Below are 24,615 nucleotides of genomic sequence, written 5' to 3'. Positions count from 1 at the left end.
ATCCCTTCTGTCTCCTGCCTGGAAGTGCTCAGTCCTGGCTGTTGCCTTGGCCCCAAGCAGTCACTCACTTACCCAGCTTCTCTATTTTCTTAAGTCCCCTTTCCCAAACAGCCTGGAGAGATTTCTGCCTATCTGCCCGTTCCCCTGCCACACCCCTGCAGCTGACACTTGCTGAGCCCCCCTGGCCGGATCATGTGACTTGACAAGTGTGGCCTTGTCCCTGCTCAGATTTCTCCTTTCTTACCCTGCTTGTACACCAGGCCAGATTCTGGCTACATCCCTGCCCACTAGCCTGACTGATGGGGGGGCTGTAGGGGACCAAACTTATAATTCCGCCCACTTAGGAAGGCACTGGGGAGGGGACATTATCCGGGGTCTCTGCTCCTTTCCTCTCCTTTCCAAAACCAATCATCACTTTTGGCACTCTGCCGCATGTTATTGGTGGGTGTACACATTGCTGTGGTCCTTTTGAAGGGCAATCTGATAGACTGCTAAAATTTAGAATTGTGAGGACTTCCATGGTGGTCCAATGGCTGACTCCACACTTCCATGGCAGGGGGCCTGGGTTCGATCCCTAGTCAGGGAACTAGATCCCACATGCTACAATTAAAGAACTGATGCTGCAGCTAAGATTTGACGCAGTCAAGTAAATTAATTAATTGAGTTGTATGTGTGTCAGTCATTAATTTCTGCTTTAACAAATCATCCTATAACTTAGTGGCTGAAATCAATAATTAACATTTATTATGCTATACCCTTTCTGAGGGGCAGGAATTCAGAAGTGGTTTAGCTGGTTTCTAGCTCAGGGTCTCTTATAAACAGTCAAAATGTCACTTGAGGCTGCAGCCATCTGAAGGCTTGACTGGGGCTGGAAGACCCATCCTTAAGGTGACTCACTCGAGTGATTCACAAGTTGGTGCTGGCTGTTGGCCAGAGGCCTGTTTTCTTGCCAAGTGGACTTCTCCGCTGGACGGTCAGGGTGTCCTCACAGCATGGCAGTTGGTCTCTCTCAAAGCAAGTGATATTAGAGGTGTAAGCCACCCACAATGTCTTTTAAGACCTCACTTTGGAAATCATGCTCTGTCATTCCCACAGTATCTTACTGGTTACACAGTCCAGCCCAATTGGTAGGAAACGCCGGGAGCCATCGTGGAGGCTTACTACTACAGAATCAGTCTGGATTCTTAATTGCAAGTAACAAAATCTAAGCAGACTGATTTAAGCAGAAGGAGAATTTCCTGCAAAGACATCGAGGGGCTCACAGAATCACTAGCTGGGTTGGGGGATTAGGCTTAGGAAATAGGCAGGAAGCCAGGTGTCTGGGGACCACAGCCAAAAGAGCTCCATGGAGACAAGCCAGGCCTGGTGCCACTGCCCTGGGTGATAAGATCTTTGGGATGCCCTGCTTCTTCAGGTGCTTAGTCCAGATTCAGAGTCTGAGGGGGAGCCCAGTCATGCCCACGTGTTAGGGGTGGGAAGGGATAGTATCTGGACCACCTGTCTTCTGTAAGGGAAGGTCTCCCACCAAGATTCTTATTTTCCCCAAACATGGAAAAGTATTTCCGATGCAGAACAGTTGTGAATGAAAGGCAGGTGTCTGCTGCCGAGATTGTTGTTCAGTTGCTCAGTCATGTCTGACTCTCTGTGACCCCACAGACTGTGGCACACCAGGCTTCCCTGTCCTTCATCATCTCCTGGAGCTTGCTCAAACTCATGTCCATTGAGTCGGTGATGCCACCCACCCATCTCATCCACTGTCACCCCCTTCCCCTCCTGCCTTCAATCTTTGCCAGCATCAGGGTCTTTTCTAATGATTCTGCTCTTCGCATCACGTAGATCAACTATTGAAACTTCAGCTTCAGCATCAGTCCTTCTGCTGAATATTCAGGATTGGTTTCCTTTAGGACTGATTGACTGGTTTGGTCTGCTTGCAGTCCAAGGGACTCTCAAGAGTCTTATCCAACACCACTGTTAAAAAGCATCAATTCTTCGGCGCTCAGCCTTCTTGATGGTCCAACCCTAGCATATATGCATGACTACTGGAAAAACCATAGCTTTGACTAGATGGACCTTTGTTGGCAGAGTAATGCCTGCTTTTTAATATGCTGTCTAGGTTGGTCATAGTTTTCCTTCCAAGGAGCAAGTGTCTTTTAATTTCACAGCTGCAATCACCATCTGCAGTGATTTTGGAGCCCAAGAAAATAAAGTCAGTTGCTGTTTCCACTGTTTCCCCATCTATTTGCCATGAAGTGATGGGACCGGATGCCATGATCTTCATTTTTTGAATGTTGAGTTTTAAGCCAGGTTTTTCACTCTCCTCTTTCACCTTAATCAAGAGGCTCTTTAGTTTCTCTTTGCTTTCTTCCATAAGGGTGGTGTCATCTGCATATCTGAGGTTTTTGATATCTCTCCCGGCAATCTTAATTCCAGCTTGTGCTTCATCCAGCCCTGTATTTTGCTGCAGAGATACTCAGGAGCATTGACCCAGGGATTCTACCCCTGGGAGTTTATCCCATAGGTAAATATAAACATGAATAAGGGTATACTTAAAGGGAAATTTATTATTGCATTATTTGTTATAGCAAATATAATGGAAACAATCAGGGTGTCTGTCAGCAGAGAATCAGTTAAGTGTATTCTGATGTGTGCTGTGCTTAGTCGCTCAGTCGTGTCCGCCTCTTTGCAACCTCATGGACTGTAGCCTGCCAGGCTCCTCTGTCCATGGGATTCTCTAGGCAAGAATACTGGAGTGGGGTGCCATGCCATCCTCCATCCATGTAAATAATTGCTGCTAGGCAGACACTAAAAAGAATGTGGAGGACTCCAGGACATATTCTTGGAGAAAGGCCGGAAGCAGAGCAGCAAACACAGTACCACTCAGGTATTTTGTTCTGTTTTACATGAGAGATACAATGCCATGTCTCTGCCTACGTCGGCTAAGCTGCATGAGGTCAGTGCCAAGTAGATTTTGGGCAACTGCTTGTATCCTCAGCTCTCGGTGGTACTGAGAGTTAAGAAGCACATCATGCTTGTTTCCTTATACAACCAGAAAGCCATACAGGAAACTGTCATCAGTGGGTTACTTGAGAGGGGAAAGAACCTAAGGGTCCTGAGTTTCCTAGGGAAAGAATCTAGGCTTGAGAGGGTTTTAAATTTTTTCTATTATATGTCTTTGAATTCTTAAAAGTATTAAACTGTAAACACATACGCTTTACTGTTGCAACTGCTAATAACAGTTACTAAAAAAGAAAAGGGACTCTCTGACTGCAAAGAAAGTGAGAAGAGCAGTTGAACATACATGTGGGACCTCTTCGGGACAGCAAAAATATGAAATCCTCAATATGCAAGACTCAGGAGAAAGAAAACACCATTTTGGGACACACTGTGGGGTGTTTACATGAAAGGATATGTTTATCGTATTCCAAGATCATTTTTACGATTTAATTTTCTTGGTACATCTGGAGGTTGGAAATTTAAAAAAAAAAGTTTAAATATGCAAGTACTTTTAGAATAAAAATGTTTTCAAACATAAAAATGGATCCGTTTCCATAGTTATCATCTGAGCAGTCTTTCCTTGCTATTTGCTGTGCTCTCTTCCCGCACTCTCTTCCTTGTGTTTCCTCTTTGCTTTTCAGCTGTGTACCCAACGCTGTAAGTTAGGGTACCAATCTGAGTGGCACTGCCTTCTGCACTAATGAATCCATCCTCCTTTTTTTTAAATCTACTTCCAAATGTCTGCACCCTCCCTTCCTCATCACCTACTCTTTTCTAATCCTCTGTACTCTCTGCTCCACAGACGCACCTCCAGTCCCCAGGCCCAGATGCCTTGATAATGCTACAGATTTGGCACTACCAGCCAATCTCTTCCTCCCTCTCTTCTGAGACTGGTTCCTGCTTCTAACCTGGTCCTCTCTGTAACTTCTCTCTGTCCACCAGCTACACTTTTTCTTCCTAAGAGCCTGCCTTAACTCCATGCTTTTCCTCTTTACAGTTGCTGATTATGGGTAATTTCCCAAGTTTTCACAGATCTCCTCTCCATGGGTGACTGTCAGATTTTTAGTTCTGACTGCCTCTAAATCTCCTTCATTTCAAAGTGTCTCTTTAAAATTTTAGATGATTCCATAATGGCATCCCACTCTGATAGTCTTGCCTGGAGAATCCCATGGACAGAGGAGCCTGGTGGGCTACAGTCTGTGGGGTCGCAAAGCCTGGCAGGCTACAGTCCGTGGGGTCTCAAAGAGTCGGACACGACTGAGCAACTAACATTGTACCACCAACTGGGTGGCTTAGCAGAAATTCATTATCTTACAGTGCTGGGTGATAGAAATTCAAGATCAAGGTGCTGACTGGTTCTTTCAGAGGGCTGAGGAAGAATGCTTGCTCCACGCCTCTCTCGCAGCCTCTGTTGGTTTGCTGGCAACCTTTGGTGTCTCTTAGGGTGTAGAAGTATCACCTGATTCCTACCTCATGTTCACGTGGAGTGCTCTGTCTATACATTTCTGTGTCCAGATTTCCTCTTTTTAGCTCATTTTCTTTGTTATTTGTTTATTTGGCTGCGCGAGGTCTTAGTTACATCACATGGTATCTTTGTTGGGGACCTCGGGCTTCTCTCTAGCGGTAGAACTCAGGCTCCAGACTCCGTGGGCTCAGTGGCTGCATCTCTCCGGCTTAGTTGCCTAATGGCATGTGATTGAACCCACATCTCCTGCACTGGAAGGTGGATTCTTAACCACTAGACCACGAGGAATGACCCCAGATGTCTTCTTTTTTACAAAACAAGCAAACCTAACGTTACTTATTTATGTTTGGCTGTGCTGGGTTTCCGTGGCTGCGTGGGTGTCCCTCCAGTTGCAGCGAGCGGGGACTACTCTCTAGTTGTGGCGGATGGGTTCCTCTCGTTGCGGGACACAGGCTCAAGGCACATGGGCTTCAGCAGTTGCAGCACGTGGGTTCGGTAGTTCCGGCGCGGGGGCTTAGTTGCTCCGAGGCACGTGGGATCTTCCTGGACCAGGGTTCGAACCTGCGTCTCCTGCATTGGCAGGTGGACTCTTTTCCGCGGAGCTACCAGGGAAGTCCCCAGATTCCCTCTTTTTATAGGGACACTTGTCATCCTGAATTTTGGTCCACTCTAATGATTTCGTTTTAGCTTGATTACCTCAAAGACCCTATCTTCAAATAAAGTCACTTTCTGGGGTACATTCTGAGGTTTGGAGGCCAACGTACCTTTTTTTTTGGGGGGGGGACACAATTCAATCCATAAGGATATGCTCCAGTCACTATTGCTATGTAACAAATTATTCCAAAATTTGGTGGCTTCAAACAACCATTTTATTATGTTCATGGATCCAGTGGACCAGGAATTCAGACAAGGCACAGTGAGGATACCTGTCTCTGCTTTATGATGTCCTGGGCTTGGATTCCTGGGTACGACTTAGCTGGGGCCGGCATCATCTGGTGGCATTTTTCACTCAAATGTCTGGTTGTTGATACTGGGACTTTAGCTGGGGCTATAGATGTGGACAGATACTTGGGTCTCTCCTTATTGTCTGGACTTCCTCCCAGAATGGCAGCCTCAAGACATTTGGACTTATCATTTGTCAGCTCTTTTTAAAAATTATTATTATTATTATTTTACGTCAGCTCTTGCCTTAAAAGGGACTGTGAGCAAACAAGCTCCATCACCTTTATGATTTAGTATTGGAAGGCATCTTGTTTCACTTCCACCAGGGTTTACTGGTTATAAAGGATTGAGGAGAATGAAACTCTAGTTCCCCGGTGGCTCAGTGATAAAGAATCCGCCTGCACTGTAGGAGACATGGGTTCGATCTCTGTGTCGGGAAGATTCTCTGGAGAAGGAAACAGCAACCCACTCCAGTATTCTTGCTTGGACAATTCCATGGACAGAGGAGCCTGGTGGGCTACAATCCATGGGGTCCCAAAGAATCAGACAACAAACAGCAATATCTGCAGAGGGTAGTGGGTAGGTTCTAGAAGAGTATGTTGAACAGATGTATTTTCTTAAGAAAAATATAATCTATCACAGTTAATCAACCTGTGTTCATTTCAAATTAAATTCGTTTTGAGCTAAGCTCCTTACTCCTCCTTCCCCACCAATGATCTATTATTTTCAACTTCTCTGTTTCTATCAATGATATAATAAACCTGAAACTTTGTTATTATACAATGACTAGGGCAGACATAATCATGAATATTCATTGGAAGGACTGGTGTTGAAGTGAAGCTCCAATACTTTGGCCACCTGATGTGAAGAGCCGACTCACTGGAAAAGACTCTGACGCTGGGAAAGATGGAGGGCAAAAGGAGAAGGGGCGGCAGAGGCTGAGATGGTTAGATAGCATCACTGACTCCATAGACATGAATTTGAGCAAACTCCAGGACACAGTGAAGGACAGGGAAGACCACATGCTACAGTTCATGGGGTCACAAGGAGCTGGCCACGACCTGGTGACTGAACAACAACAAGGCAGGCATGAGTCTACTGCTGTCATTTTAAAACTACTGTTGGAAGAAACATTGGAGAGACAGACAGGATGAAAGGAGAAATGTGCCTTTCCCAAGGAGTAGGTAATCAAGAATTTATTTGATTCTATAGGGATTGATATTTTTTGAGTGTTTACTGTGTGCCAGGACAATGCCAGCTGCTGAGGATACAAAGTTGAACAATACAGTATGTATAATGGTTAAAAGCAGGGGACTTTTGTTAGCTTTCCTCATCACCATCATTATCATGCCTTAACTTTGTTTCTTGCTCTCTGAAAGCTTATACTGGGTTACAGATATGTCTAAGGCACTCTGAAAAATGATTTGGCAGTTTCTGATACAGTTAAACAAACATTTGCCATATAACCACCAATTTCATTCCTAGGTATTTACCCAAGTGAAATAAAACCCTTTGTTCACACAAATACCTGCATGTGAATATAGCTACTTTATTCATAACCTCTCCACATGGAAACAACCCAAATATCCAACTGAGGAATGGATGGACAGATATAGTGCATACATACGATGAGATACTACTCAGCAATGAAACAGAAGAAAGTACTGAAGCATGCAGTACTGTGACTGAATTTCAGGCTCTTCCGTCCATGAAATTTTCCAGGCAAGAATACTGGAGTGAGTGGGTTGCTACTTCCTGATCCATAGCTCCAGTGTCTTCTGCATTGGCAGGCAGGTTCTTTACCAGTAAGCCTCCTGGAAGCCCTAAGTGAAAGCAGCCAGTTTCAAAAGGCTATATGCTCTATGGCTTTATTCATATGACACCATAAGGCAAAATTATAAGGACAGAAAACAGAATAATGTTTTTAAGGGCTGAGAGTGGATGTTAGGGCTGAGTACAAAGGGTCATTTGGGGGAATTTTGTGGGAGATAGGACTATTATGTACCTTGATTTTAGTAGTAATTGTACACACCTATATAAATTTTTAAAAATTGCAAAACTATTTCAAAAGTATACTAAAACTGTTAAATTTTACTGTATGTAAATTATACCTTAAGTATATATGTAAAACTGCATACTTAAAATGCTAAATTTACTGTATATAAATTATACCTTAAATATATATATATAATTTTGTGTATACATATTTTATACATATATAAAATTATAGGCACAGATGGCATAGTCTCAGAGATGTGGCATGACAAGCTACGTCAGTAACACATGATTTTGGCTTTCAAAGATGAGCAGGAGTTTTGCCTGTTGGCAAAAAGTGGAGTAAGTATTGGGAATGGCATCATAACAAGAGGGAGCAACATGTGCAAAGGCTAAAACAGACCGGCATATTTGAGGACTTTCATACATAGTCATATCTGGAGCATTAAACTCAGGAGATAGAGGAAAGAAAGGGGGGCAATGTGGATGATAGAGATTCTAGAGTTCAGCAGATTGGGACTGTGAAGAACCTGTTCAAGATTCTGTGTTTCAACAAGTTTCCAAGTGATTCTGATACTGCTGGTCCATTGATGATATTTTGAGCAGTAAGAGCATAAAGGTGAAGGGAGAAAGTACTTCAGGAGGTAGGGAGTGGTCAATGACATTGAAAATGGGGGAAGAGCCAAGTCAAGTTGTGTGTGTCTGTGTGCTCTCAGTTGCTTAGTCGTGTTTGACTGTGTTCCTTTGGACTGTGGCCCGCCAGGCTTCTCTGTCCATGGGATTTATCAGGCAAGAATACTGGAGTGGGTTGCCATTTTCTCCTCCAGAGGAGGTCTTCCTTACCACAACTCCTGTGTCTGCTGCATTGCAGGCAGATTCTTTACTGGCTGAGCCATTGAGGAAGCGCTTGAGTTAACATGAGGACTGAAAAAAAAAAAAGATAAGTACTGACAAACTCCAGCTATCAACTTGTAGGCTGAGCAAGCAATGGGTGAACAGTCAGGATGGAAGCCACATTAGAATGGCTGATAACTGCTTGCTAGGTACAGAAATCAGGAAAGTATGTAAAAACACCTCTTCCGTGTTTTTGACTTTTAAAAATTAAAGTATTTATTTAGCTGCACTGCGTCTCAGTTGAGTCACACGGGGTCTCAGTTGCAGCATGAAAATTCTTAGTTGCAGCATGCAGGATCTAGTTACCCGATTAGAGATTGAACCTTGGCCCCCTACACTGGGAGTGTGAAGTTTTAGCCACTGGACCACCAGGAAAAGTCCCATGTGCTGTTTGGCTTTGAAAGGGAACGAAGGGGTGGAGAAGTTGTTGTAGGGGGAATTGGAGGTTTTAACACTCAATTGTAAGACGAAAGATACTTGAGTATTTTAAAAGGTAAAAGGAAGGATCCTGTAAATGAGAGGATGAAGGCACAAGGAAATAATGGGATGGCCTGAGAAGGGTAGGGTTGCCTTATGTACCAAATAAAAATACAGGGTACCCAGTATAACGTGAATTTCAGATAAAGCAGTGAATCATTTCTTGGTGTATGTCCGTGATGCTGCCGGGTGGCCTGTATTTTAAAACCTGGCAATCCGCAAATAAAGAGATACTTAGGCGGAAGAGTTATATCCCGAGACGCACTAGGAAGGACTGGACCTCTAAAGTCCTCCCCAGCTGTCAGATTCCAAGACTCTAGAATGAATTCCCAGTTCTACCATAACCGTTAACAAGCAGACAAACTGCTTTGAATTTCAGCGTGTCACGTCCCCGTTTTTCTCTAGGATGGCTAATGAGCAGGGAAAACGCGGAACGAAAACCTGTGGAAAAGTTCTGGTGTGGAAAATCAGCTCCTAAACGATGCAGAGCTTTCTGAACTGCTAATGGGCTCTGGACTGGGCACACACGACGGTGAGTCACATGGCGATTGGCCCAGATCCAACTATGGACACCAACTCCACTCAACTCAAGGGCAAGCGGGGAGAGGTCTGGCCCAGGGACTCGCAAGCGCCTGCGCTCTGCCGCGGCCCCGCCCTCCTCCCGCCTGACATCCGGGGCTCGGGCAGGGGCGTGTCCAGGGAAGACGGGAGGGAGGAGGGGGAAAGGAAGGACGTCGTGGGAGGCTGGAGGAGCGTGGAGGGAGGCGGGGCGGGGCGGGGGCGGAGCGGGAGGCGTGGCACAGCCAGCACGCTGTCACGTGACGTGCGTGGCGACGTGTCGGCCATCTTGTGTTGTTGAGGCTGAGGACTGACGGGTTCCGAGAGTCTCCCCTGTCCCGGACCGCAGGTAACCAGCGACTCGGTCTCACTCCCTTTGCCCGGATCCGCTCTGCGGCCCAGGCTCCACCAGCCTGCCTGGCTCTCCTGGGCCTGCCGCCCGCTCTGGCGTCCCCGCCGCTCCGGCCCGACCCGGCCCAGCCGCATGGATACCCCCAGGCCGCCCGGCAGCCGCCTCGGCCGGCTGGGGCGTCAAGCGAACGGACAGGTCAGGTGCGGGGCCGGAGGGAGCCGCCTCCCCGGCCGGGGACACGCCGGGCCTTGGCGCGTCTCTGCCGTCGAGCTGGGGAGTCCCCTCCTCCCGGGCCCGTTGGCATCGCAGGGGGAGCCGAGGAAGGGAGGAGGGTGATGGGTGGACAGTGTCAGGCCGGCTCGCTCAGGGCCAGAGGGCTCGTCTTTCCGCTACCTGCCCCTCCGGGCCAGCCGCCCGGCCAGCCTCGGGGTGCCCGGGGTAACAGCTGCTGCGGCCAGACAGCTGCTCCTGCTCGCGCTCCTCCCCACACCTGGCCTCGGGGAGATGCGCCCCTGCCTGCCTCACCGAGCATCTGCACTGGGGAGACTCCTTCCGCGGCGAGAGGACTGGGTCTGGACCAGGCCCGAAGCCAAGGTGGAGCCATGATCGGAACCTGGGACGGAGGTCGGGAAGAGTAGAACCCATGGCAGCTTTGGGACCCGAGCCTTCACATCAGGTTGAAATGGGCATTAGCCTTGAGTGACAGCAGTTCCCCACGAAAGCACTCAGATTTATTTCAGTTTTCTGGCTGAAACATAAACCAAGCGACCAGAGAAGAGGGTGTAGAGAAGCAGGTTGTCTGACCGTGTTCGGGAAGCAGTTACATTGCTTTGCATTTATTTAGCACTGTGGGTTTCTGTTTTTTAAAAAATTCTTTCTTTCCCTGAAAGAACACTTAAGCACATCTATTTTCTCTTTAAGTAAGCACATCTATTTTCTCTGTAAGAAAGGTAAGTATTTCAGTTTAACTTGCAAGAGATTGAGGAAGGGGCCGGAACCAGTGACCAGCTTCTTATCCACGGTTGTGTACCTTGGATTATACTTACTCAGTGTTTTATACCTTGGATCACAGGCAGCTTTGGTTCCCTGTGTGTATGCATGGAAGATATTTTTCCCTTACATAGTATTTCCTTTTTAGAACCTAATGATTTTCTAGATTAAAAAAAATTGTCACTGTTTTTGAACACTAACTTTTATCCAAGTATTTGCAGCTCTGGCCTGTCAGGGTTTGTTGATTTCGAACACAAATATGTTGCCTTATTCCTTGATGTTTTTATGCGTTTAACTAGTGTAGTGCTCAAAGTGGAACGTATATATTTCTGTCCCAACAAATGTTGACTTCAATAGAAGACACTAGAAAAAGCTTTAAAAAGTGGGAAGTATCTGGAAAAATGTCACACAGTCCTTAGTGTCACGCAGACATTTAACAATGGGAAATACACAGGTAATGGTCATGATTCACTAGAGAAGAAAAGGCTTTGGACCTTTTCTGTACTTGGCCTTTTCTGTACATTTTAGGATTTTGAGACTGAGGAGGGAGAAGGTACTGTGTGCTTCCATTCATTTCTTCTGTCATTTGTGCATTAATTTTTTTGAAAAATACTGAGGTCGTACTACACTATTAGGGGCTGGGAGCAAAACAGACCAAAAATTCCTGTTTCTGTGGACCTCATTCCTAGACAGGTAAATACATACTTTTGGGTAAGATATACTGTAGTGATAAGTGATCTGGGAAAAAATGAGACAGGGTAGTGGGATAACAGGGAGTTGAGGGAGGGGTTCATTTTAGGTGGAGTGCCCTGGGAAAGCCTTGTTGGGTAAAAACCAATATTTGAGGAAAGACTCGACACAGGTAACGGAGCTAATCTCTGTATCTCCATGGAGGAGGAGTGCCCCAGGCTAGGAATCCAGGGCCAAGACCCTGTGGCAGAAGCTGAAGTGAGCTGGTCCAGTGTGGCTGGGAAGGTACCGAGGTGGTCTAGCCAGAGAGGCACGATCACAAGGAGCCTAGTAGAGAAAGTGTGCCAGCTCATCGGTCCTGATGAGTAGAGTTGTTCAGTTGTCCTGGAGTCTTTTTCGACACCTCTGTGACTCTTGGAAGTCAGAATCTGGAAATTTGAGCCAGTGTGCCCACCCCTTTCCCCCCAGCAGGACACCCTTCTCTGCCCCAATTTGGAAAAATTGAGGGGGCTCATATATTTCAGGAAATTGTCATGAAATAGCTTTCTCAAAAGTTTTTAAATGAGATTGATGATCACCTGCCTAAAAGGATTTTTCAAAAGAAATTGCTTTCTAAAAAGAGGGTCTTTGAAATATTTCAGACTATTTGAAAATGTAAAGAAATGAATTTCCTTTGAAATTTAGACACAGATCATTAAGAAATATATCCTTGAAGAAGTGTTTTAATTCACATTTTTAATGGTAAAGAATTCCTCTTAGTGATTTCTGTGTTGTCCAGCCTAGTTTTAAATTCCTCAGGGATTGGTCCACTAATTTGTTTGTGTATCTTTTATAGCATCTTACATGTGTAAAACTTTTTGTGCTGAGTTATTTGTTCATCAACTTTGATCTTTCAGACTAGTTCTTCAGTAATTTTATGCTAGTAGACTTTTTTTTTTTGGAAATTTTTTTTCCTGATTTTCTTTCAGCTTATCTCCATATTCTTATTACTGAGCTCTCACAAATGTCTTCTTTCATTTTAATTCACTTGAGGAATTTAATATTTTGATTTTGAAATGCCTTTGTTGGTGAGTTGCATATGTGTAAAATAATTTGTCTTAGCTTGCTTGAAAATCATGCCTGAAAATCATGAGTTGTTAGGAATTAGAGCGTCAGGGATAGTGATGCTCGAGGGGAGGTAGTGTTTTTACCAATTGCCTCTCTCTCTTTTGTTCCTTTGGTGAATTTTTGAAATGACAGTTCCAAATTATGTCTTTGATGTCATATGGGTTCATTTGCTCTCATGACTCTGCATTTTAATATTCCATATGTCTTTTTTTTTTTTTTGACCTTCACATTGGAAGATGACACTGTTGGTAGTGATTGCTATCTGGGGGAACCATTTTGGATGATGAGATTATTACCGTCTTATTTATCTTTGCTGTTGTGAAGGATCTTTGATCTGTGCCATTTTTGAAGACTGACTTCATTTGTAGTTCTCCATTAGACTCTAATGACTAAATTTTTGGTACTTTTCTGTTTTATTCTATCTCTTATAGATTATAGTGGGACCAGTCTCATTAGGTTGACTCTCCAGCCTATGTTGGTGTTAATCCTGGTATATTAGAGGCAAGTTCAATGTCTGTTTTTCTTCAGCAGTTTGAATTGCCTTAACATTACTTGGCCATTGTTGTTAAAACTCTGAACCCAAGTGTTTTTTTTTTTTTTTTTTCCCCTCCCCTTAACCCCCACTAGATTTTATGGTGATCAGGTCTTAGGATTTCCATTCACTTTTAATGCCCTGAAGAACTGCATGTCTTTAAAAATATAAGTAGACATACAACACATGCAAGTTAGTTAGACTCCTATTATTTCTTGACCAGGATTGCATTTTTTAATTTGTTTATGCTCTCAGATGACTGAGAAATGTACTAGATTAATTACACAGGAATACAAAAATGTTACCTTTCTTGAATTGCCCATAATTTTATTTGAGGTTGAGAGAGAAGAGGGCAGATTTGAAAAACAAAAGAATATTATGCTGTAGCCAAAATTAATTTTATAAAAATACTTTCAAAGTATGATATGCTTCCTCACCTCAAGCAATTAAGTAAGGAACACAATTTTATATTTTCTGGTTAACTACAGAGTTTCCTTAAAGTTGAGCTTTGTTTATACTTATACTGAAATAGGAGATACACTAGAGCTTGTTCTCTTGAGTTAGGCCTAAAGAAGAGCTTGTTACCTAGTTCTCCCCTCTTGCTTCTGCTTGCTCTTATAAAATGTAGAGTGCAGTGGATAAAGTTAAATGACCTTTTGGACACTGTAACATGGCTACTTTTTTTCAAAATTAAAGATGAAAGTGGCTTTCTCAAGTTGCTTTCTTGCTTGAGAGTAAAATTGTCAACTTTAATTTTTAATTATTATTTTTTGACTCTTTAGTAGCAGCCTTCAAATCATTATTTGAATTTAGCTAAGAAATCTCTTGAAGCTATTGTTTCAGTTTGTCACTTGAAATATCACTGTCTTGTGGATGTTTAAGATATTGTCTCATCAGAGCGTTAAAAGAAGGTTTTGATTTTGCAGCTGAAAGCACTTCTGGAGCTTTGCTCCTTGAACATTTTGGCAATGGTCATACATCTTGGGGCTCATTGATTATTTGCATAGGATACATATTGTATTGCCATCTTGCTAGCTCTCAGTTTTCTATCAGATATTTGGTAGTTTTGAGTGAAAATGCCAAGGAATAATTTCCTGAAACCCTGTGGTGGTGCTCATTTATTAGCTTCATCAGAATCACTTAGAACTTTGGTTTAAAAAATAGATTTTTCAGTCGCATTCCAGAGCTACTGGGAGAGACTATTTAGAGTTTAGGACAGGGACCCTGGATGAAAAGCATGTCAGGTAATTATAATGTTTTAACCAGGTTTGGAATCCATTTCTTATAAAGCACATTCACAGTAAAAGTTGTATTTTTAAAGTTTCCTAAGAGATTGCTGGGTCATTTACTGTGATACTTTTATTATTTACAGTGTTAAAAGGACCTGAACAAAGTCTGCTCAAACTTCCTGCTGTGAACCAGCAGAACTTTTGAACAGGTGAGTTTTGAAGGGAAGCACAAAACTGAGGGCTTATGCAGAGAATTTTTGCTTTTAAGGCTCTGGTTATTTTTGTTGTTATTATTTCTCCTGAACTTACAGATAGTAAATAGAAGCAATTTCTCTGGTACCATTCATATCACTTATGAACCATAAATAAGAATAATCATACCTTTTCTGCATTGATCTTGGTATGAATTTGTCTTAAAGTATCATCATGATTTTTCGATGACATAAGACAGGAAGAGGAGTCCTCTGAGGGGAGAGGTAAGAGGGTATATTAAGGAACCCAAGAGCACTTAACTTCATGAAGCACATGAACTAGGAACCGGGAAGCATTCAGGAGACAGAGTTAGTCCAGAGAGCGCTTTTCTCCTTGCTGGCCAGTAGGTATCATCTCATGTCTCTTTGTATCTTGCTTTGGTTGTCTTCCCACACTCTGGCCTTTTCTGCTTTAGCAAACACAGAAAAAAATTGCCACCTCATTCCTGGAGCCACGTGTATGTATAAACTCAGGCTCTAGTGTCACTAGCCAAATGGTTACTAGCTCAGTGTCCCCTTTTCAGATTGCTGAGAGGGAAAATTTGATAGATTGAACTTCGTCCAAATTTCCATCATTGGTCTAGTTAGTATGGCCATGGGGTTAGGGTCTTAAAAGGTCCCACTGTTAGGAGTGGCGGCATGTCTCAGAGAAGGCGTAATGTTGCCTTTTCTGTGCAGAATCACACAGAAGCTTCTAGATGTTTTCCCTTTTCCTCGAAAAATTTTCCTGTATTTATCTCGGTGGTTTTAATTTACGTGTCCTGAAGAGTTAAAATACATGTGTATATTTTGGTGAATGAGGTCTAGTAGGTCTAACCAACCATTCTTGGAACAGTTGGTTCCAAGTGCAGTGTTAACAAAATTTGTTGATTTTGTGGGTTCAGAGGATCATGTGTGATAAAGGTTTTATAAATAACTATAAGCAGATACGAGGCTTAGTTTGGAAAAATTAATTGGTTATTTAGTTTACATTGATTGCTTTTATAAATTTTAGTTATGTGTACTTTTTACAGTATTAAGTAACACTTGGATATGAGGGAGTCCGTAGAGGATTTGAAGGGTAGGACTTCTGTATATGAATCTAAATTCACATTTGAGTGGTAGCAGGGATTTTCACTTTTGGGAAAGGATCAGGGAGACAGCATAAACTTGTATTACGTGTTTTTGTATACTAGAGTTGCTAAATATTGAAGCAAAACTTTTTTAGTGGAGCATTTAGAAGTACTGTTTATTTTTTTTTGTAGCTTGCATGTACTTGGTGACATCTAATTGCTTAAGTCATTTTTTTTTTACTCAGATCTTATTGTGTTAGTAAATTAATATATCAAGATTTTGATGAAAAGGGTAGGGATTACTTTTATTTACTTTTATTAAAAGTTACCTGTTAGAGAATGATGTGCAGAGTGACAGACCGAAAATGTGACTTCCTATGATCCTTTTTTTTTTTTTTCCAGGCAAGGTTTCTTTAGCAGATTGCAGCTAAATTAAAATTTTCTTTTTTTTTTTTTAGAGTGCTACTTTATTTTTTGCTGTGCTGGGTCTTTGTTGCTTTGTGTGGGCTTTCCCTAGGTGCAGAGAGCAGGGGCTGCTGTTCATTGTGGTGTTCCGGCTTCTCATTGTGCTGGCTTCTCTTGTTGGGGGAACATGGGCTCTAGGTGCTCCAGTTTCAGTAGTTGTGGCTCCTGGGCCCTAGATCGTGGCTCGGAAAATTTGGCACACAGGCTTAGTTGCTCTGTAGCATGTAGACTCTTCCCCGACTGGCGGTCAACCCCTGTCCCCTGCATTGGCAGGTAAATTCTTACCCACTATGCCACCAAGAAGTTAGCTTCTTTATCTATAGTTACAGGTAGTAAGTGACAGAAAATTAAACCCATACTTCTGTTTAATGGCCACAAGCTTTTTCTCTACATACTGACACAGTGTTCAATACTGCTAACTTAATTTTTAAGGTAGAAGAGTCGTTTCTCGTATTGTTCATTTTCTTTTTAACATAGATGTTGGGGTAACGCATGTTCAGGGCTTTGTGAGGCTTAAAAAGTGTAAAACTTTCACAGGCTCTGGGGAGCCCTCACTGGAAAAGATTGGCTTGTGGTGAGATTATCAAATAACATGGTCATGTTTATGGCATTGTAATTTTTCTTGACTAGTTTATTAGGTGCTGATTTTATTCTCCTTTCACCAAAAGGGGGAAAAAAGAAACATTTATATATTATTCAGAAGTATAAGGTGGGGAAAATGACAGTAACAGTAATAGCTTTTTGTGTGGTGATACTGTGCCTAGAGTGTTCTTTGGGAACAAGGCTCTTTTTATTCTAGTTGTTCTGATCCTCGAGGAAGTCTTAGGAGCTCTAGCCTCTTCAGTATTGGTCCTTTGGTTGTAGAGGCTGACAGAATTGTCAGAGGTATTGTTTTGGTACTTAATGATTGGTAAATCTTGGCTCAATCCTTGAAGAGTGGTTACATTCAGAGGATTTCATGGTTAGCCCCTTAGGAATTGAGATGGTTTTGCCCAAACCATGGCTAATTGAGTAACTGGATGAAGCCATCTTGTGAGAGCAGTAGGTCAGAGAGCCTTAATTCATGTTCTAGAATCTGACACTTTTTAATCTCTTATATTGGTTCTGCTATTGTTAATGAAAATTTGGTAGTGTGCTATGAGAATATGTATTCTTCCCCAGCCACAGGGTTTGGGGCTTCCCCAGTAGCTCAGTCAGTGGTAAAGCATCCTCCTGCCAGTGTAGGAGATGCAGGAGAAATGGGTTCAACCCCTGAGTTGGGAAGATCACCTGGGGAAGAAAATGGCAACCCACTCCAATATTCTTGCCTGGGAAATCCCATGGACAGAGGAGCTTGGCAGGCTGCAGGATATGAGGTCTCAAAGAGTCCAGCATGACTGCACATGTATGCATTCAGCCAGAAGGCAGAGGGGGCTCACTGTATTGCTTGAGTGACGAGAAGGAAGGATAGTGGAGGATAGTGAGAGTGGGACAGAGTGGGAGATTGGGGAAAGGAGAAAAAGTTACTTCCACAACTAAATTCCTCTGAAAATTGCAAGGAAATGGGAGGAAGAAAGTAACTAAGCAGTATTCAACACCGTGTCAGTATGTAGAGAAAAAGATGGCCATTAAACAGAAGTGTGGGTTTAATTTTCTGTCACTTACTACCTGTAACTATAGATAAAGAAGCTAACTTCTTGGAACCTTGTTTTCCTTACTGGAAAATATATCCCGGAGTGATTTGGGAATTAAAAGTCTAAAATGCACAATACACTGCCTGGCATGTGGTGTTGATAAACAGGCTTTCAGTGATTGTTAGCGGGTATAATTGTTATTACTATGCAGATAGATACATTTTGATTGTGAAGTGTCATCTTTTAATTTGAATAGAGACCTCAGTGGGTTCTGTTTTTAAGTCTTTTGTCTTTTTTGTTTTGTTTTCAATCCAACAAATTATTTGAATACCTGCTTTGTTCCAGGTGCTGGGCTAGCCATAGTGATGAGCAAAACATTCAAGGTCCTGTCTTGTGGGTCTTACAGCCTAGTGGTAGAGGCAATAAAGAAATCATATAAGTAAATTTCAGAATGTGAAAAGTTTCTCTATCGAAAAATATATTTTTAACCTGAGATACTTTTGAAGTGTCCATTTGGATTCTTGGTATTCTTGTCATCAGGGATATTTTATGTCTCTTGATAGGCTTTCAAATGTATGTTTGTTTGTTTAAGTTAATTTATATATTTGTTGTATTATATTTTCCCCTTTCTCTGAGATAGATGCTGTCAACTTTTTGATTTTAGATCTCCTCTACCTTCGTAAGAATTAGAGGACCCAGAGAGCTTTTGGCTTTTCAGTTATATCTATCTATATCACATTAAGGAATTTAAAATGATTTATTGATTTAAAAATAGCAATAACTTCTTTACATGTTAACATAGTATATTTTTAATGAAAAATACCAGTTTTCTAAAACATTTTTTAAAAAATTTGCTGAGAAGAGTGACATTGTTTCCCCCTTTTAAAAATTGCTTTTTATGTCTTACTATGGAGAAGGAAATGGCAATCCACTCCAGTACTATTGCCTGGAAAATCCCATGGACAGAGGAGCCTGGTAGGCTACAGTCCATGGGGTCGCAGAGTCGGACACGACTGAGCGACTTCACTCACTCATGTAGAAGGCAGCTGGATTCTCATAGCTGCTTCTGCATCCAGTCCGTGGCTGTTTCTTACATTAGTTGAAGTATATGAAGGAAATTCATCCTCATGAAGCCATGCATGTAGTTGGAAAATGGAGGAATATTTTAAGAGCTTTTTCAGATAATTGCAGATTTTCATTGATATTACACTAAAATTGGATAGCTAGTAGTTTTTAAAGGTTAGTTGCATTGTGAAATTTGAATTACTATATATCAGTACACTTTTATATTCCATTACATTAAAATCTATTGGTCTATTTTGTCCATTAAATGGATATTTTATATTACACAGTATCAAACCTTCCACACTCATTAATATCAACACACATCAGAAAATCCTTTACTTATTGGAAAGTATAAGTACTAGAAAAATCTGTCAAACTCATGGTAGTGAATAGAAGTTTTCTAAAATCTTAACTTTTGCTTAAAAGCTTAAGTTTTGTAATTGGCAGCAAATAGTTCTCTTTAAAGTGACAATCTCGCCTTGTTCATTTTTGAAAAAAGTGTCTGGTATATACCTAGGTCTGGATGATTTTATTTGTGTGTCAGCCCTTTCAGCTCAATATGATGTTTCATGAATGGAAGTAGGTAGTTGAGCTTGTAACTCAAAGGCGCCTAAGTGCCTTCCTTAGAGATGGTGGCGTGCAGCAGAAGTGCTTCACGTGTGCTTCTCATTTCATCACATCAGGACTACTAACAAGATGTGTACACAGGATCCAAGATTAATTGGCAGCTTTTGCTGCCTTATTAAAGGCATTCTTAAGTAAACCCGGTTTTTTTCTTTCTCGGGAATATATGGCACTGGGCAGTGAAGAGCATGGTGAGTATTAGCAGTTTGGTGCCATTACTTTGAATGGTGCTAAAGCTGTCAACAGTTTTACCCATGACTGGTGCAGTGCCAACATAGTGAAAAATGCAGAGAATATCTTAACAGATTTGACATCTTGGATACCTTGAAAGAGTTTCAGAGAATTGCACTCTGGGGAGTGAAACATTTTTCAGTGTTACGTTTATATATATTACATTGACTTTTTAAAAAGTGTTTTCAGAAAGTAATTGTTTGAATTAGAAACTGGAATAAACATATTGAGGCTGTTTAGGTTTCGATGAGGGCTCTTAATTCTGGGTAGATGTAGGTCTGTTCATAAGTTGTAGTCGTCTACACCAGCACCATCTAACCGAATTTTCTGCTGTGATAGAAATGTTCTGTAAATCTCCACTGTCAAATACTGTAACCACTAGCCGCATGGGACTGTTGAGCACTTGACACGTGGGTTAGTGTGACTGAGGGAACCTGCATTTTTTAAAATGCAGAAAACCTTTTTTATTACCACAACTCAGTAGGCTTTACTTTTTTAATTAAAAAAAATTTTTTTTTGGCTGTGCATCATGCATGATCTTAGTTCCCTGACCAGGGATTGAACTTACGCCCCCTGTGATAGAAGTTCGGAGTCCTAACCACTGAACTGCCAGGGAATTCCCTTGGAGGCCTTATTTTTAAGAATAATTGTAAAGAGGGAGGAGATGATGTATACATATAGCTGATTTATGTTGTACAGCAGAAACTAAAACACAGCATTCTAAAGCAATTATATTCCAGTTAAAAAAGAAGTTTTAGATTCACAGAGAAATTGAGAAGACAGTACAAGAGAGCTCCCACAGTATACCACACTCAGTTTTTGTATTGTTAACGTCTTACATTGCTGTCGTGCATTTGTTATAACTAAGGAGCCAGTATTGCTTAGTCACTAAGTTTATTTCGATTTCCGTAGTTTTCCCTAGTCTGTGTTTCTGTTTCGGGACCCTGTCCAGGATATCACATTACATTTAGTCACGTATCCAATCCATAGGTTCCCCTTGGCTGTGTTAGTTTCTCATACTTCCCTGTTGTTGACAGTCTTGACAATTTTGAGGAGTACTGGTTAAGTATTTCATAGAATGTTTCTTCCAATTAGACATTGTAATTTGTCTAATGATTTTCTCCTGGTTATGGGTCATGGGTTTTTGGGAGGAAGACCACAGCAGTAAAGTGCCATTTTCATCCCATCATATCAAGAGCATATACTGTCAACATGATTTATTACTGTTAATACTGACTTTGATACTTGGTTGACTGTTATACTTTGTCAGGTTTGACTACTGTAAAATTGCTCTCCTCTTGGAGGAACTAGATTTTAAATTTTAATTGATTTAGCCACATGTGGTTAATGAGTATTGTATAAGATGGCACAGTTCTGAACAGTGTTTCTCAGTTTTAAATATTATCCAAAACTTTATATAACATCTATTTTAATAGATGTAAAGAAAGGCAGTTTAACACAAAAGAAATATAAAATGTTAGTCTTGTAATGCATTGCTTTCTGAGGAGGCAGTCTACTTTTAGTAAGCTTATTGTTTTTCAAAATTAACTTTTTGAGGTTTAATTTATATGCAATAAAATGCCTTCGTTTTAAGTATACTCATGCTGAGTGTACATCTTGATAAGTTTTGAGAAGTGTATTTACTTCTGTAACCATAACAACAATCAAGATATGTAACATTTTCATCACCCCCAGAACTTTCCTCCTGCTTTCTTGCAGTCCTTTCCCTTCTCCCACCACTGGTTTCTTTTCTGTGACTATAGGTAATTTTGCCTCTTCTGCCAGTTTTATGTAAATGGAATTATCGCATATGTGTTCTTTTTGATTCTGACTTCTGCTTAGTGTAACATTTGTGATACGTCCATGTTGTTGCATGTGTCAGTAATTAGGTTTTTTTTTTTAAACTGATGAGACTATTCCAAGGTATGTTTATTATAGTATTTGTTTATCCATTTATCTTGCTTTGGAGCTGTTAGGAATAAAGCTGACCTTAGTTTCATGGCAGTGGGTAGTGATTCAGACCTTGTTGGATTGCAGTGTTCATTTCATGCTGTAAATTAAAATTTAAGTTCTTGAAGCCAATAGCATCTATAGTATTTTTGAAGACATGTCATAAAAAGGATAATAACATAGAATTAAATAATATTTTTGTGAAATTTCATGTAATAATGTGTGATACAGAGAGATGTAGACAGTTTTGACTTACGATGATTTCCTAGGGAGTTGGGGAAGGAGTCCTTTGTTCTTTAGGATAAATGTTTAGTAGTAAAGCCTAATTTTGCTTCATGAATTTTTGTCATTAGTAGATGTGTTAACATCATATTTTAATAATTATTTTTTAAAGTTTGCATGTTTAAAAATGAAGAGAGTTGGTATTGTCATATAGGTGGGTGCAGAAGGAAAATGTGTTTTTTGCTCTAATAGGTGAATTTTTCCTTTTATTTTTGTACCTTAAAGTTATTTTTTAAAAGGAGTTAATGTTGAAAAGAAATAAACTTTCTTTGACATTTATGTTGAGACTGTAAAAGTGTTTCAGACAAGCAAGGCGGACACTTTGTGGGAGTTAAAATGTACTTTGCTGTAAAAATAATTGAAGAATATTGCTGCAAATCATGAAAACAGAAAAACAATTATTAATCCTACCTCATGAGCATGTCTTTATTTATTCTCTTTTTTAAGACAGTTGGCCCTCTGTATCCATAGGTTCCATGTTCTTGGATGTGCAGGGCAGAGTGTAGAGGGTTTGTGTGTCCCTGAGTTTTGGTGTCAGATAGGGTCTTGGGACCAGTCCCCCTCGGTACTGAGGGATGACTGTGTGTATAGTTAGACTCTGTGTGCAAACGTTACTGTACCTGTATTATGTTGAGGGAATGTGCTGCTTTTTATGAGATTGTTTTCAGTCTTTTATAATTATAAGTGATGTGATAAGTGTGGTTCCTCTCTCATGTTTGAACCTTTTCATTTTTTTAACTTAGCTTTTTTCTTAAGTTTGAAAAAATGAATTATTTTAGCCTACTGCCTGAGTCTTGCTTCATTTGAATGTGGACTTGTTTACAGTCTTAAAAGTTGATATATTTATAGATTATGTTATCAAGATAGTGGTATAAGATCTTTTTAATTACAGAAATTTAAGTAGGGACTGAATTTAGTATTATCAGAAGATTTGCCTTTAAAATAGTTTTGCTTCATGTCCATTAAAATATTTTTACTTGTACTATTTTCCCCCCTTAGCTAAACTGTTTATGGTTTATTGTAACCTTTTTAAAATTGAGGTATAAAATATAATAAATATATGCACAAATCTGAAGTGTATAGTTGGAAAATTTTTTACATAATGTATGAGTTCTGTAGTCAGCAGCTAAATCAAGATAGTGAGCATTTCTAGCACCCCAAAAGATTTCCTCTTCTCCTTTCCAGTAAGTAGTCCCTGCTTCCATGGTGAACAGAGTTCAGACATCTGTCAGAATTGATTATTTCACCTGTTGAACATCATAAAAAGAATGTTACAGTTTATATTCTTTTTTGCTGGACACAGTGACTGATATTCATGCAATATGTTGCAGGTATCAATTAATTTCTTCTTTCTTGGTCAGTATTTTGTTGTGTAAATATATACAATTAAAAAATAACTTTTTTGAAATAATTTCAAATAGAAGTACAGAAAAGTGCAAAAAATTACTTAAACTTTCCATATGCTCTTCACCCAGTTTGGTCACCATTTTTAACATTTCCTGATAATAAAACTAAAATTCTTGTAGAGATGGGAATACCAAACTACCTTACCTGCCTCCTGAGAAACCGGTATGCAGGTCAAGAAGCAACAGTTAGAACCGGGCATGTAACAAAACTGGGAAGGGAGTACGTCAAGGCTGCGTATTGTCACTCTGCTTATTTAACTTATATGCGGAGTGTATCATGAGAAATGCTGGGCTGAATGAATCACAAGCTGGATCAGCAACCTCAGATGTGCAGATGACACCATCCTAATGGTAGAAAGCAAACAGGAACTAAAGAAAGAGCCTTCTGATGAAGGTGAAAGAGGAGAGTGAAAAAGCTGGCTTAAAACTCAGCATTCAAAAAAATGAAGCTCATGACAGGAAACAGTGACAGACTTTATTTTCTTGGGCTCCAGAATCGCTGCAGACCTTTACGACAGCCGTGAAATTAAAAAATGCTTGCTCCTTGGAAGAAAAGCTGTGACAAACCTAGATAGCATATTAAAAAGCAAACATCACTTTGCCGACAAAATTCCGTCTAGTCAAGCTATAGCTATTCCATATGTACGGATATGAGAGTTGGACTGTAAAGACGTCTGAGCACCAAAGAATTGATGCTTTTGAATTGTGATGCTGGAGAAGACTCTTGAGAGTCCCTTGGACAGCAAGGAGATCCAACCAGTCAACCCTGAAGGAAATCAACTCTGAATATTCATTGAAAGGACTGATGCTGAAGTTGAAGCTCCAATACTTTGGCCACCTGATGCGAAGAGCTGATTCATTGGAAAAGACCCTGATGCTGGGAAAGATTCAAAGCAGGAGGAGAAGGGGATGACAAGGGAAGAGATGGTTGGATGGTATCACCAACTTAAAGGACATGAGTTTGAGCAAGCTCCAAGAGATGGTGAAGGACAGGGAACCTTGGCATGCTGCACTCCATGGGGTCACAAGGAGTCGTACATAGGGACTGAACAGCATATTTGCTTTATCTCTAATTTTCTTTTTTTTTCTCCATATATGCAGATATGTATATATAATTTTAATTTTTTTGTAGTTTTTTTCTGTTCCATTTGAGAGTCTGTTACAGACCTCATGCTCCTTTTCCTCCAGACATTTCAGTGTTGTTTTCTAAGAATGAGAACATTCCTCTACATAATCGCAGTAAAAAATTCAAAATCTTAGAAAAGTAACATTGGTATAATACTGTTGTCTAATCCATATCTCCTATTCAGATTGTTCTAATTATCTCTTTAATGTATCTTACAGCTTTTTTTTCTTCGCTGGTTCAGGATGGAATTGTACACTCAGTTTTTATGTCTCTTTAGTCTCCCTTAATCTGGGATGGTTCTTCAGCCTTTGTCTTTTGTGACATT

The 24,615-nt window shown here is 40.9% G+C and overlaps 1 protein-coding gene across 10 annotated transcripts in view; it reads left to right on the top strand.

The window, feature by feature from the left end:
- The first annotated feature begins 9,611 nt into the window (after positions 1-9,611).
- The window catches only part of GIGYF2 (GRB10 interacting GYF protein 2), a 131,732-nt gene continuing 116,728 nt past the window's right edge, over positions 9,612-24,615 (top strand). For 5 of the 10 annotated variants that reach the window (XM_060399245.1, XM_042245129.1, XM_004001779.5 and 2 more), the window contains exons 1-2: positions 9,612-9,674; positions 14,369-14,434. The gene's annotated coding sequence lies outside the window, so the exon portion shown is untranslated. Of the gene's footprint in view, positions 9,873-12,895; positions 12,966-14,368; positions 14,435-24,615 lie in introns of all 10 variants that reach the window. The other 5 variants (XM_060399252.1, XM_060399243.1, XM_060399237.1 and 2 more) reach the window with 2 other exon arrangements.

Source organism: Ovis aries, chromosome 1, assembly GCF_016772045.2.
Source record: "Ovis aries strain OAR_USU_Benz2616 breed Rambouillet chromosome 1, ARS-UI_Ramb_v3.0, whole genome shotgun sequence".
NCBI lineage: Eukaryota > Metazoa > Chordata > Mammalia > Artiodactyla > Bovidae > Ovis > Ovis aries.
Note: the sequence above shows the minus strand (reverse complement) of the source record. Positions and strands in the feature narration are given on the sequence as shown.